Raw genomic sequence first — 15,737 nt, forward strand, 5'->3', positions numbered from 1 at the left:
GTGGCAGTAGTATATGTTAAAGGACATAAAAAAGGGGTGACTCAAGAAGAACAGTGGAACCATTTAGCAGATTTAGACGCTAAGAATTCAGCCAAATCAGGGTCAGAAAAACTAATGATAGCATTAACCCCTATGGGAGAAATAGAAGAAGTTCCCGTATTCAGTGAGACAGAAGAGAAAGAATTCCTTAGAATAGGAGCTAAGAATGATAACAAAGGGAAGTGGAGATTAGCAGATGGGAGACAAATGTTGAATAAACTCCTTGCCAGGAAAATGTTAGAAGGCATACATGGAACAACACATTGGGGTACACAAGCGCTAAGTGATCAATTTCTAAGGGACTGGGGCTGCATTGGAATTTTTTTGGGATAGCTAAGCAAGTAACTGAAAGGTGTGTGATATGCCAACAAGTGAGTCAGAAAATCATGAGGAAAACACCCAGAGGAGGGCAAGAACTAGCCTTAAGACCCTGTCAAAACATCCAAGTAGACTTTACCGAGCTTCCCCATGTACAACGGTGGAAGTTTTTACTAGTGATAGTAGGCAACTTGACTCACTGGGTAGAGGCGGTACCCACGGTTAAAGCCAATGCCAATGTTGTGAGTAAAACACTTCTAGAATCAATCATTCCCCAATATGGGATGGTGAACAGGATTGATTCAGACCAAGGAACTCATTTCACCTCTAAAATATTGCAAAAAGTTGTTCAAACCCTGGGAGTAAATGGGAATTACATACTCCATGGCATCCACAGAGTTCTGGTCACACTGAGAGGATGAATCAAACTCTTAAAAGAGCTCTAGTTGAGCTGATGACTGAAACCCACGTCATAGATAAAATGTCTCCCTTTGTCCTTATTAAAAATTAGAAACCAACCCCGGTCAGATCTGGGGGTGTCACCCTATGAAATGACATTTGGTTACCCTTTTTGACCTCACCCCAGAGCATTGCCATCTATGAGGAAGGGGAAGCCAATGCCAAGAAATATGTTATGTCTATAGGAGAAACCTTACAAGGGCTATAACATAAAGGAGCAATTCCTCAAACTAACACCCTGGATTTCAGAATCCATAATGTTAATTCTGGGGATTGGATCAAGTAATGATCAAGTCATGGAGAGATCAACCTCTAACTCCTCAGTGGGAAGGTCCCTTTCAGGCACTGTTCATCACCGAATCAGCCGTGTGAACTGCAGAGTGGGGATGGACTCATGCCAACAGATGGACTCATGCCAACAGTTAAAGGCCCGGTAGAAGAACCCAAAGAGTGAACTACAACATCCAGACTGGGTGAAACGAGATTGACTCTTAAGCAGAGACTGAAAGACAACCAGAAAGACACCAAGATGCCCAAAGTCAAGCTTCCACCAACCAGTTTGAGGACTGTCTTCCTGTGTTAATGGGTGAGAATTATCAGCATCTGTTGATGGGAAGTACACAAGGGTCTGTAAAAGGTGATGGGACAGCTTCTTTAAGAAAATAAGACAAAGGAAGCAGGGCAAGACCCCTTTGTTCACTACCAAGAAGACCCCATAGCCCTGCTGTGGGTAGCAACCCCGTAGGCATGGTAAGGTAGGGACAAAAGGCCATACTGGGCCTCTGTAATTCCCCAACTGTCTTTGAATACAAAAGGGACTGGAGGGCGAGACCGAGCTGGCCTCTGGACCCCTAAGACACAATGACTATGGATCGCAACCACATAGGCACGGTAGATGGGAGTCAGAGCCATACTGGACCTCTGTAAGGCCCTTTTGTCCATTCCAAATAAGTGTGTCTAAGGAAAACCTGAGATTTTTCTCCTGTTCCCACTGTCCTTGCCCACATCAACAGCTGCTAGTATGACTCATTCAAGAGAGAGAGAATTTTTTTAATGTAATTGTTCAAGCAAAATGACTTATAGAAAAAGAAAAGGGGGTTTGTTATAGATGGGTAATCCTATTGTTGACTCTCACAATTAAGGGGTGAATATTAAGTATATGTTAAGAGAAGTTGTGTAGGTGGATCGTTATCTTTCCCCTCCCTCTTGCATTGTTATCACGGGATGCCCTCAGTAGTCAAGGCATTTGGGAGGGTCGGCTTGTTGCTATGGCAGCGCCTGACCTCCAGTCAAGCTGTAAGAAAGTGATCTCCACCACTGGACAGTGAAGAAGAAGTGGATTGACAAGACTTTGGGAGGGGCTAGAGGTATAAAAGATAGAGCATCCATTTTGTAGATGAGCACAGGGTGACTGAATGCTTTGCTTCTGGCACTGTATTTATTCTTTATTCACTCTTCTGTTGTATTTTGATAAGGTCGTAATAAACCATTTACATTTGTGAAAGTGAAAATAGTTTCTCACATGGGGTTAGGGAATGTGGGGCAAGGTGTCCACACTGGGTCAGACCTCAAGTTAAACTTCTCTGACCTGGCCAGACCTCTTTAGGAGCGGCCCTACATCAATATCAATCACAGAATGCTGCAATCACCTCTTCTCTAATGAGAACAGTAATAAAAGACACTCTTTAAAATAGGAATACATATTTCTTAGAAGCTCTTTGAAATATTTCTCCATAACTGTATAAGGAAACCTTCTTAATGAACTACATTAGAGCAGAGGGAAATCAAGGCAGAGCCATGGTTTGTCAGAAGTTGCTTGATCCTAATGAGCCCTGTGGTGCATTTGGAGCTGAGCCCTGGAACCTCAAGGCCTGAGAGGAGATTGCACAAACCTTTCCAGGAGTCAAAGTCAGAGGAAAAACCCAAAATGTCTCAAAGCATTAATGGGTGCCACTGAGGTCCATCCCAAACACAGGCTCCTCATGGACTCCTTGGAGGAGAGAACTGGAGGCCAGGATGGTAAAAAAAAAAGTCTCAGAAACTCAGTGTGGAAAGGAAAATCCAAAGTACCTTAAACTCCTTGAGTATCTCAAAACATCAATGAGCCCCACTGAGTGTCAGTACAAAGCTCTCAAGGGACACGTTAAAGCAGATAATTGGGGCCATGATTGCACAAACCTCTCACAGAGTCTGGATCAAAAGGGAAACACCAAGTACCTTAAAAGAACTGAAGTACCTTGAAGCATTAATGAGCCCCACTGAGTGTTGTTCCTGACAAAGCCTCTCCAGGGACTAATTACAGCAGATAATTGGAGGCCATGATTGCACAAAGCTCTCAGAGACTCCAAGGCAAAAGCCAAAGCCAAAGTGCTTTGAAAAACCTGCAGTCCCTGGGAGCATGAAGGAGCCCCCAGGGCCATTCCTGAGCAAGGCTCCCCAGGGACTCCTTCCAGCAGATCCTTGAGGCCACTGGGATGTGGGCTAGGGGGGGATGCTGAGGGCAGGAAAAGGGGGTGACAGTGCCCAGCCTGGCTGGGGCTGTGCCAGGAGGCCCCAGCCTCAGGACAAGGTGTCTCTTCACGGCCCTTGGTGGCACGGCCCTTGGTGGCACAGATGCTGCTGTGCCCCAGGGCACCAACACTTGGCTTCTCTTTGTCCCCACCTGTCATCAGTGCCTCCAGTTCTCTGCTCTGCCTGGGGCCTGGGGACACTTTCTCAGTCGTGTCCCTCAGTGGAACCCATTAAAAGTCAAAGAAACTTTGGAGTTGGATTCTGTCTTGGAGTTCTGGAGAGGTTTCTGCAGCTCCCTCTCAGGGCCTGATGTTCAGGGCCTGAGCACAAAGCCCCAGAGGGTCATTAAAGTCCTTGTGCTGTGTCTGTGCTGCTGAGCTGGGCCGGGCTCCTGGCACAGAGGGTGATCCTGGTAACCAAGGAGAGCTTCAAAAGCACATTTCTCTGGATGAGCAGCTCTGCTCCCAGCCCAGCAGGGCTGGGGCACTGCCTGCAGCCAGCCCGGGCACAGCACAGAGGCACAGAGAGCTTCCATCAGTCAGGGCTGGGAAGGTGCTGAGAAGTGCCTGGGGCAGAATCAGTGCCAGCCCTTGGCACAGGAACCTCTGGCTGCAGGACAATGCAGCTGCAGCTCCTGGAGTGATCTCCTACAGCTGGAACATCCCAATGCCCACAGACCCTGTGAGTACATTCTCTGATCATCTCTTATGCAGAGCAGCCAGGGGTGCCCAGGGCTGTCCTGCAAAGCAGGGTCCTGCAGCTCAGGGCGCTGTGCTGGGCCAGGGACTCTGCTGCCTGCCAGGGACAGCTCTCAGCCGGCCCGGGGAGCTGCTCCCAGCGCTGGGGGACAAAATGTGGGTGGAAGGAGACAGCTGGAAAGGCTGGAAAGTGTTCTTCTTGTGTGGTGAGGATTCTGTATTGCTCAGGATTGCTCCCAGCATGACATTTACCTCCAGAACATTTCCAAGCATATTAAACAGGGAGCACAGCCAGTCATGGGCTACAAAATGGGAAAATCCTGCATTTTTAGTGTACTGATCTGTGTTGCCTGTATGGGAAATTGCACATAGATATTCATTTCTCAGTTCACCATGAGAAATATAAAAAAAATTGTCTCAGATCTGAATAAACCAGGCAGTGACAGAAACGAGCACAGGGCCCCTTAGAGGCAGCATCAGTGTTGCTTTTCCAGCCTCCTCAGGGTTGCTCTGACATTGCCATCAGAGCCTGCAGAGCCAGAGCTGCCCCTGGGCAGTGCCTGAGCTGGGAGGGGTCTGCAGGGCAGAGCTGAGCCCCCAGGGCTGGGCTGGGCTCTGGCAGCACTGGCAGGGCCCAGCCCTGGGCACAGGGGAGCAGCTGCTGGCAGGGCCAGCTCCAGGCAGCAGAGCCCTGGGCAGGCAGTGGGGGGAAGTGCCCCCAAGCTGTGCTGGGATATTTAAAGTCCTCTCCAAACCCAACTATTCCATGATTACTTTTATTACAGAACCCCATGTGCAGCCACAGCCAATGTCCAACAGCAGCTCCAACAGCCACTTCCTCCTGCTGGCACTGGCAGACGCGCGGCAGCTGCAGCTCCTGCATTTCTGCCTCTTCCTGGGCCTCTCCCTGGCTGCCCTCCTGGGCAACGGCCTCATCATCAGCGCCGTAGCCTGCGGCCACCACCTGCACTCGCCCATGTTCTTCTTCCTGCTCAACCTGGCCCTCAGCGACCTGGGCTCCATCTGCACCACTGTCCCCAAAGCCATGCACAATTCCCTCTGGGACACCAGCACCATCTCCTACATGGCATGTGCTGCACAGCTTTTTCTGATTATCTTCTTCCTTGGGACAGAGTTTTCCCTCCTGACCATCATGTGCTATGACCACTATGTGTCCATCTGCAAACTCCTGCACTACGGGACCCTCCTGGGCAGCAGAGCTTGTGCCCACATGGCAGCAGCTGCCTGGGCCAGTGCCTTTCTCAATTCGCTGCTGCACACAGCCAATACATTTTCCCTGCCCCTGTGCCATGGCACTGCCCAGGTCTTCTGTGAAATCCCCCAGATCCTCAAGCTCTCCTGCTCCAAATCCTTCTTCAGGGAACTTTGGCTCATTGTGGTTAGTGGCTGTTTAGCTTTTGGCTGTTTTGTGTTCATTGTTTTCTCCTATGTGCAGATCTTAAGGGCCGTGCTGAGGATCCCCTCTGAGCAGGGACGGCACAAAGCTTTTTCCACCTGCCTCCCTCACCTGGCTGTGGTCTCCCTGTTCCTCACGACTGCCACATTTGCTCACCTGAAGCCCCCCTCCATCTCCTCACCATCCCTAGATCTGGCCTTGTCAGTTCTGTACTCGGTGGTGCCTCCAGCCCTGAACCCCCTCATCTACAGCCTGAGGAACCAGGAGCTCAAGTTTGCAGTGAGGAGACTGATGACTGGATGCTTTCAGGAACATTAAACTGCTGGCCAATTTCTGCAAATCACTTGTAATAAAAGTTATCTTTGATGCTTCTTGTTGGTTTCATTTTGGAGGTTCTTTTTCTTTGTTTTACATTTTAATGTTGTCCACAAAGAAATGTCCTTGTTTGTGCCATTTCTCATTTTGTTTCTCTCCACCTTCCCTGTGGCCACAGACTGTGTCAATGAGGGGCTGTGCTCTTGGTGGATTTAAAGGAACTAAAGGGTCTGCCAGCAGAGTTTTCAGCAGAGATGCCCTTTTGTTGCCTTCTCTGGAGCTGCAGCAGCAATGTCTGTGTGCAGAGCGGGGGACAGAGTGGCTGGACAGCAGCCAGGCAGAAAGGGACCTGCAGGGACTGATGAACAGCAGGCTGGACATGAGCCAGCAGCGTGCCCAGGTGGCCAAGAAGGCCATTGGCTCCTGGCCTGGATCAGGAACGGTGTGGCCAGCAGGACCAGGGCAGTGATTCTTCCCCTGTGCTCGGCACTCGTTGGGCAGCATCTCGAGTGCCGTGTCCTGGCACTTGGACTTGTTAAACCTCACCTTGCTGGATTTGGGCCCTGGATCCAGCCTGTCCAGGTCCTCGTGCAGAGCCCTCCTCCCCTCCAGCAGATCAACACTCACAGGCAGCTTGTCATCTGCAAATTTCCTGATGGTGGACTCAGTCCCCTCATCCAGATCATGAATGCAGACATTTAAATCCAAGCTGGCTGGCTCTGACCCCTCGGCCATCCTGTGGGTGCCCTGTGATGGCACTCAGGGTGATCTGTTCCATAACCTTGCCAGGCACCAAGGTCAGGCTGACAGGCCTGGAGTTCCCCAGATCCTCCTTCCAGCTTTTCTTGGGGATGGGCTCACACTGGCTCCTCCAGTACTCTGGGACCTCCCTGCTGAGCCAGGACTGATGGTAAATGATGGAGAGCAGCTTGGCGAGTTCATCCACCAGCTCCCTCATCCCCCTAGGATGGATCCCATCTGATCCCATACACCTGTGAGCATCTGAGTGTCTCAGCAGGTCCCCAACTGCTCCCTCCTGGACTACAGGGGGCTGTTCTGCTCCCTGTGCCTATCTACCAGCTCAGGAGATTTCTTGTCCTGAGGACAACCTATCCTAATATTGAAAATTGATACAAACAAGGTGTTAAGTTACTCAGTCTTTTCTTTGTCTTTACTTACTATATTCTCCACTGCATCCAATAAAGATGTTCTCCTTATCCCAGATTTTGCTATTAATTTATTTACAGAAACCTTTTCAATTTTTTTTCACAGAAGTGGCCAACTTAAGCAGTAGTTGAGTTTCACCTCTCAACTTTTCTTTCTCCATGACCTAATAACATCCTTTAACACTTCCAAAGTTGCCTGACATTCTGTCCAAAGTTAATGCACCCTCTATTTTTCCTTTGAGTTCCCACAGAAGCTCCATGGGCAGTCAGGGCAGTCATTTTCCTCACCAGCTCATCTTTTGCTACACTGGCACAGGCTGCTCCTTCCCCTGTAAGATTACTTCCTTGAAATGTGTCCATCCTCCCAGGACGCCTTTGTTTTAAAGGGCTGTTTCCCTTAAAAAAATCAGTACCTTATTCGGTACTCCCCAAATCTGCATCCTAAATAGGCCAAAGTCTGCCCTTCCTAATTTCAATGTGGAAGTTTTGTTGCTACCCCTCCTTCTTTCACAAAACATTGAAATCTTGATTATTTCATGGTCACTGTGCCCCAGGCAGCCTCCGACCCCCACATCTGCCACCAGCGCTTCTCTGTTTGTGAGCAGCAGGAGACAGAGCTTTCCTTGGCAGTGGAGTGTTTCCAAAAATTCAGTAAAACAGAAAACTCCTTAACCCCAATGCAGCATTAAGAAGCAGCATTCTTTATTCAGCCGGATGCACGGGGGATAGCTCCTCCCAAAGCCGAGCGTGCTGAGTACAGGAAAGTTTCTGTTCATATTCTGTATTTTGCACACATATTCATTGATTGTCCTGGACTAAACACACATCTGATAATCATTCCCCCAGAATCATTAACGTATTTCCCCTCCCCTTTTGCATGCTCTCTTCTGTTCTGGGGGTCTCTCTGGTGGTCCCTGGTGGTCGTGGACCCCAGTGTTCCAGTGGGCCTGGCTGAGCTGGCAGGACACTGAGGCTGGTGAACTTCCAGTTCCCCTTCTGACACAATGAGCATTGTGTGGTTTCCATAGGCCTGGGGTTTTGGAGAACAAGCTCCGGTGTTAACTCACCTGGTGTAGATAATTTATCATCTGGTAACATGAGGTCACAGAGTTATGTGAGGTCATCGAGCAGCTACAGCATCATAGACTGCCTCTGTGACATCCCAGAGCCTGCTGTGACATCATAGGGCAGAGGTCTGATATCCCAGAGCAGGCTGTGACATCACAGAGGGGCTGTGTGACATCCCAGGAGGGCTCTGTGACGTCACTGGGTTGGTCACTCCGCCCCAGCTCCCCCTCACAGTTTCTCCCAACAAGTCCAATGCTGTTCATGCCCAGCGGGGTCCCTTATCCCCTGGTATCCCCCCGGTCCACCTGGAGCCACAGCCCCCACCAAAGGACATTCCACAGGATCCCCCCCAGAGCCTGACATGGGGAAAAGGGGCCAGGGCTGTGTGACCAGGACATCAAGGATGTGGATTATCCAGGTCCCTGTGGCCTGGGTTGGGTTCCCCAGGGCAGGAAAGATGTCTGGCAGCTGGAGCAGGGTTAGGGAAGGGCCTCCAAGGTGGGGCTAGAGCCCTTGGGCTGTGAGCAGAGGCTGAGGGAGCTGGGCTTGTCCAGCCCAGAGCAGGGAAGGCTGAGGGGCTCCTCATCCCAGCCTGGCAGCGCCAGCAAGGAGGGGATGGAGAACACAGAGCCAGGCTCTTCACCCTAAGACAGCTTTGTGGCTGCCCCGGCTTTGGGATGGGCCCTGGGCCTGGAGCAGGAGCAGCTCTGGAGGGCCCCAAGGCCGGGGCTCTTGTGCTGGCCTGGGCAGATGGGATGGCAGCAGGGGCTGCAGAGCTCTCAGCACCTCAGCCCGAGGGGAGCAGGGCACCCAGGGAGCCTCCTTTGGCCTTGGCCAAGCCCCTTCCCCCATGGCTGGGGCTGAGTCCTGGCTGAGCTGCAGCTGCTGCTGTGCCCTGGCCAGGGGCTGAGGCCGTGGGGCCAGTGGCCAGAGCAGCCTGGGCTGAGCAGAGCTGTGGGGCCAGAGCCGGCTGGGCTGTGCTGGGGAGAGGCCCTTGGTGCTGCACAGAGCTCAGGGCAGCTGGCAGAGCTTGCAGGGAGCTGGGCTGGGCTCAGAGAGCCTGGCACAGGAACCATCAGTGTCCATCCCAGCCTGGCTGAGCGTGCAGGGCAGGACTCAGCCCAGGCCTTGTGGGGCAGGGCCAGCGCCTGTGCAAGGCATGGAAAACAGGCAAGTGTCTGAGAGAGGAGGCTGCTCTGTGCCCTTGGGGGCATGGACACAGCAGGGAGGGGGCCCAGGACATTTGTCTCCGCCCGCCTCTGTCCCCAGCCCTTGGCAGCCCTGGCTGCTGAGCCCAGCTTTGCCCTGGGCTGAGTTTGGCTGTGGCCCAGCTCCATCCTCCTGCGGGGCTCAGGGCCTGTTCCCGGCCATGGCCAGCCCTGGCCGGCCTCTCTGCTGGCCCAGAGGCCGGCAGAGCCCGGGGCAGGGCTGTCTGTGCAGCCCCACAGGTGCCACGGGCTCTGCAGGAGCTGGCAGAGGCTGCCCAGCAGGGAGGCCATGGGGCACAGAGCCCCAAGGCTGCTGTGGGCACCACGGCACAGGGGCCGTTCCCAGCCGCAATGCTCCTGTCCTGGGCTGGGCCTGCACAGGGGCTGTGGCACCATGGCCGGGCCAGCACAGGGTCACAAAGGGGCCACGCAGCCGCTGCCGGGGCTGGCAGCAAGGCCGGGCACAGACAAGGAATTGCTGAGCATGGCCTGCGCTGGCCAGGGCTGACTGTGCCAAAGGCAGAGCTCAGCTGCCCTTGGTGGCTGCAGGAACACTCAGGAGCCCAAAGAGCCTCCATGGCTGTGCTGGAGACCAAGGCTGGAGCAGGGAAATGCAGGGCTGCTGCGCCATGGGGAGGGCATTGAATTCCAGCACACACCTCAGCTCTCTGATGATCCCGGCACCATGCTGGGCCCTGTTTCAGACTGGAGCAGAGCAGATGTTGATGGCACAGGAGCCCTGCGGGGCTGGCAGGGACCTGCAGCTTGCAAGGTGCTCTGCTCTCCCTCAGCTCCACTCTGAGAGATCCAATCCCAGTTTGGCACCTCAGGGCACAAGTGGCACTGCCTGTCCATGGGCACACAGCTGATATCTGCCTGGAAAGGGGCACAGGTTTAAATTATTGTACATTTCATAATATACAAGGACATTTTTATTATCTGGGTCACTTGAGTACTTTTAAGAAATACCAAAGTCTTCCCTCCAGGAACAGGAATTTCCTGGAAGTGTATTGATGGGAGAAGGAGAAGAAATACTGATCTTCCCCTTTACTTGAGTCACCAATATTGTTTATTACATCATCTCTCTCTTCCTTCAGGTATTTCCACCTCTTCTGTTGAAATGGCCATGTCTAAGGACATCTCTTCACTAGACCAGCTGGATCTATGTCCTTCCTGTTACTCCCAGATTTCCTCCTCCAGATGCTCTCTGGTCACACAAGGGCCTCTCAACTGACTGGTTACATGCTTTGAGCTTCAGGGAGTTGCCCAGTCTTTAAGAAGTTCAAAAATAAATATCACATTAATCAACACCTTACTTATATTAATATCTGTCACAGTATTGCCTTTTCTTATGTCTCTGTCTAAAACTGTTCCTGTATGGAAATCCCTTGGGGATGGGGGACATGTCAGATGCTGCTGGGACATCACAGAGCTGAGGGAAGAGCTGTGATGGTTATTAAACTGTTCAAATGTTCAACTTGTGTTTGTTGGCAAGAAACCTTTCTGTGCTTCTGAGTGTCACCAGTCCCTGAGCCCAAAGGACACAAACCTGATGAGTTGTGGTTCCCTGCAGGGGCCCTTGGACCTTGGCTCTGCCCAGGAGAGCTCTTCATCCACTTTCCCGCTTTTCCTCCCTCTGGGCATGGAAGGAGCTCGTGCCTTCAGTGTGTGACTCGTGTGTGCAAAGAGCAAATCTGGGCAGAATTGGGGCAGGGAGGGTTTGGGGGGACCTTGGGACCTGTGCTGGGCACAGAAGGTGTTTTCCATTGCTCTGAGACTGTCTGCTGTGCAAAGTGGATTTAATATCCAGCAGAGGAATGAGTTTTGCATTTGATGGAGCTGTGCCTTCCCTTGGCTTTGCTGACTGACAAGAAATGAACATCCCTCTAGGTCTGGGGCAGCTCCTTCTCCAAGGAAAGCAGGTGGGAGTTGGAGCCAAGGAGCTGAAACTTTGGCAAAAGGTTTAATAAGACATTCAATGAACACAAAACACTTCTCAAAGCTGTATATTGGTCCATTCAACTTCACAAACTCTAAGCCATCTGAGTTTTAAGTTGCTCAACATTTTCAAGAAGTCAGAAATAAAAGAACGAGAGACAGAAATAGAGAATGATGAAAAAGATTTGGAGAAGCACATACAGAGCTACCAACTCCTGGATTCCAGCACTGTTCAGATCGGAATTCCAAGAGGAGGTAGGGTCAAGATGTGTGCTCGCCTTGTGCTCAGCCTTAAATATCCCTTGTTCTTCCTGGGCCCTTCCCCCAGGTGGGACTTGGGGTCATTTGGTCACTCAGGAGCTGGGCTGGGGGCTCCAGAGGTGGCTGTGGAGCATTGCCTGTGCTGTGCCAGGGACTGGCAGACACTGCTGGGCTGGGATAGAAGCCCTGGGGGGATTGGGGTTCCAGGGCAGGGCAGGGCTGGGGTTCCAGGGCAGGGCAAGGCTGGACCTGCCCCTTCCTCCCCCACACACAAAATGTTTCCAGCCCACAATCTCCTCCAGTCTGTCACAACAGGCAGTGTTGGAGGTGAAATCCCAGTTGTGGCCACGGGCATCTGCAGGAAGAAGGACAGTTCTTTTCCATAGGAATGAAAGCCCCAGTTCTCAGTTTATTTCTGATTTAATTGCCTGGATTCTGTTTGGTTTTGTTGTTGCTTTGTTTCCTGTTTTGTGCCTGAAGTGTCCAGTCAAGAGCAGAGTGACTCTTGCCAAGGAACTTTGTGGTGCTGTTGCTCAATATTAAATCTGGTTTTTGCTGCTCCCTTGCTGGGGATTTTTTCAGCGCTCTCAAGCCCTCGTTGGCAACAGGGTGAAGGAGCCCTGGGCCAGGCTCTGGCCCTGGGGGACACGGGGACGCTGCCGGGGGGTCCCTGTCCCCTGTCCCGCCCCCCATGGCCCTGTGTCAGGCTCGGGGGTCAATTTCGTGGAACATCCTCTGGGGGAGGCTGAGGCGCCGGGGGCGGGGGGACCCGGGGGGACAGGGGACCCCGCTGTGCACGAGCAGCGTTGGACTTCTCTGGGGGAACTGGGAGGGGGGGCTGGGGCAGAGTCACCTCCCCAGTGACCTCACACAGCCCCTGTGATGTCACACAGCCCCTGTGGTGTCACAACCCACCCTTGGATGCCACATAGCTCCCTTGTGATGTCATAGGCCCAACTCTGCGATGTCACTCTGTGATGTCACAAAGCTGTGCTGTTACAGAAGATTCTGTGATGTCAGAAATTCACCCTGTACTATGACGTCACAAAGTCATCCAGTGACATCACAGTCTGTTCCATGATGTCATAGCCTGCTCTATGATGTCACACAGCCAACTCGGTGATGTCACAACCCACACTCTGATGTCCCAGAGCCACTCTCTACATGACGGCAGAGTCTGCCCTATGGCCTCACACTATGATGTCACACCCTGCTGTGTGATGTCACAAGCCCCTCAGTGATGTCACAAAACCCTCCCTGTGATGTCATACTGCCACTCAGTGATGTCACAGCACACACTTTGACCTCACTGCCCGCTCTATGATGTCATACAGCCATGCCATGATGTCACAGCCTGCTCTCTGATGTCACACTGTCCCCTCTATCATGCCATAGCTGCTTGATGACCTCACACAACACGCTCTGTGATGTCATAGCCCAGTCTGTGACCTCACACAACCCACGCTGTGCTGTCACACAGCCCCCCTCTGACATCACAGCTGCTCTGTGCCTCCGTGACACAGCCACAGAGGCGCTGCTGTGACACAGCCCCCTCTGGGACACCCCACAGCCCCTGCCAGTGCTGAGCCCCTGTGAGCTCTGTCTGTGCCCTGCTCGTGTCCCTGCGATGCCCTGGCAGTGCCCCAGCCCTGCTGGGCTGTGCACAGGAGCTGCTCCTGGCCACAGCTGTCTCTCTGCAGCGCTGCCCTTGCCAGGAGCTGCCTCTGGGCCAGGAGCCCGGCCCAGCTCAGCAGCACAGACACAGCACCAGGACGTTAATGACCCTCTGGGGCTTTGGTGCTCTTTGCATCGGACCCAGACCTCAGAGTGTGCTCAAAGAACTTCTCAAGAACTCAAAGTCAGATTCAAAGCCCAGACTTTCTTTAACTTTTAATGGGTCCCACTGAGGGACACAACTCATGTGAAAGTGTCCCTGGGTTCCAGTTAGAGCAGAACACTGGAGGCAGTGATGACAGCTGGGGACAAACAAGGCAAAGGTGTCTCTGGTGCTGAGCAAACCTGGATATCACCATGGTGTCCTTGGACCTGCATTGTCACACTGACCCACGGTTCCATGAGGTTCCCCAGTGTCACCATGGTCACTGTCAGAGGCTGGATGAGATCAGTGTCCCGAGACACCTTGGGTTGAGCTGTCAATCAGTCCCACAGCTGGGACAGCGCTAACCCGGCTCTGAACGCCCGAGCAATCACAAATCCCAGCTGGGGGGAGGCCCACGAAGGCCCAGGGGCTTAAAACCAAGGAGCACAAGGTCAGCCCCTGCTATGGACTCTGCCTTCTCCTGGGGCTTGTGTCTCACCCACACTGGAACCCCAGGAGCTGGGAGCCACATGTGTATCTTTCTGTGGAGCTTCTGTCTCTCTGTCTCTCTGTCTCTTTCCTCTCCTTCTAATGCTCTTTCTATGGAACATTTTTGGGTCCCTGAACAACTGAAGTGTTTAAGGCTGAGAGGTCCAGCTTGTTCTGGTGCTTTCCATGAACTGATTGAACTCTTGATTTATGAACCAATGCACTAGATGTGGAATCCTCTACACTGAACTCAGAAACAAACGCCCTCTGTCAGAGCATTTTCATCTTCTAGATCACTTCCAAGATGCCCATGGCGATGTTGCAATGATTATCACACAGCTCTCCATTTCTGGATGCAGGCTCTGCAGATTCTTTCTCTGCATTCAGTCAGGCTTGCATTCCCTGACAATTCCTGGTAGCCCGTCATGGTTTCTTAGGGCAGAACAGTAACAATGAAAACCTTACCAATGGCACAACTGCCCAGCCCACAAGGAAAAGAAAGAACAAGCTGTCAAGTTCTTCAAACATTTGTCCTGCTGTGCTGCAAGAGTTGAGCTGCACACAAGGTGTGGAAAGCCAAGAGAAGCTGCAGTTGGTGCCACATCTTGTGACAGAAGCTGCACCTCGTTCTCCAGGAAAGGTTCCTGGAAAGAGCAAACAGGAGTGTGGAGAAGATTCTGGGAAAACTGAAACAGCTTTTAAGAAATGAAATTAAAATGGAAAGAAACAACTGAAGATGTTTTTCTCTGTTTATTTTTATGCTCCTCTTTTCCATCTTGCACTACTGCTCCATCCCCTTAATCCAAATAGATCTCATCTCTAAGATCCATGACTTGGCGAATTTTAGACACTCTAAAATACCATGAGCTACACACAGTTTGCCTTCCCCGTTTGTTTTTTTGGGGTTTTTTTTGTGTTGTTTTTTTTTTTTTTTTTTAACCATTGCTGGAGATGTAAATGCAGTGCCTGGGTCAGATACAAATTCTGCATTCAGGGAATGTGCCCCGATAGGGTTTGATCCTCAGCGGGGACAATGCATGGCAGCGACCGAGGGGATTCCTGTTCCCCTGTGTAGGAGTCCAGACTCTGAGTCTGGGCTGAACAGGGCAAAGTTCCCGTGTTTGGACAGGCTCAGGGGCTGCCCCCGGGGAGCGGGGGGCTGGGCGCGGGGGCGAGCAGGCAACGGAAAAACGGACACGGGGACAAACGGCCCCGGAGCTTCAGTTGCAGCGGCAGCAGCGGCGGCGGCAGTCGCAGCAGCGGCAGCAGCAGCGAAAGCAGCAGCGAAAGCAGCAAAACCAGTCACTTTGAGGACTCCCTCGCCCGCTGTCCCGCACCCTCTCCCGCTCTCCCTTTCCCGGTGTCCCCTCCTCTCCCAGTCCCCCTCTCCCCTTGCCGGGCCATGTCCCCAGCCCGCCCCCGGCCCCGGGCGGGGCGGCCCCGTCCCCGCCCCGGTTCCCGGCCCCGTCCCCGCCCCGGTTCCCGGCCCCGTCCCCGGCCCCGGACCCGGCCCCGGCCCCGCCCCGGTTCATGGCCCCGTCCCCGTCCCCGTCCCGGTTCCCGGCCCCGGCCCCGTCCACGTCCCCGTCCCGGTTCCCGGCCCCGGCCCCGTCCCCGTCCCCGCCCCGGTTCCCGTCCCCGTCCCCGGCCCCGGCCCTGTCCCCGTCCCGGTTCCCGGCCCCGGCCCCGTCCCCGTCCCCGGCCGTCCCGCCGGGGTCTCGCCTCCGCCCGGCTCTGGTCGTGCTGGCGGTGGCGCTGCTGGGCGGGCATCAGTGCCTGGAGCTCGGGCGGCACCGCCGCCCTCTGGCTCCGCCTGGCCCGAGCCCGGCCCCGGCCTCGACGTGGGCTCCAGTCCCGGCCCCGGCCCCGGCTCCTCCCGGGCCCCGCGGAGGACACACGCGGTGCGGCCGCTCCCGCCGCCCCCGCTGCGGCTTCCCCGGCCCGAGCTCCGCCGCTCGGCAGCGCGGCCGTCGGCCCCGAGCCGCCGCTGTCCCGTTCCAGGGACAGAACGCCTGGGGAGGGCCGGCCCGG

Source organism: Anomalospiza imberbis, unplaced genomic scaffold (assembly GCF_031753505.1).
Source record: "Anomalospiza imberbis isolate Cuckoo-Finch-1a 21T00152 unplaced genomic scaffold, ASM3175350v1 scaffold_79, whole genome shotgun sequence".
NCBI lineage: Eukaryota > Metazoa > Chordata > Aves > Passeriformes > Viduidae > Anomalospiza > Anomalospiza imberbis.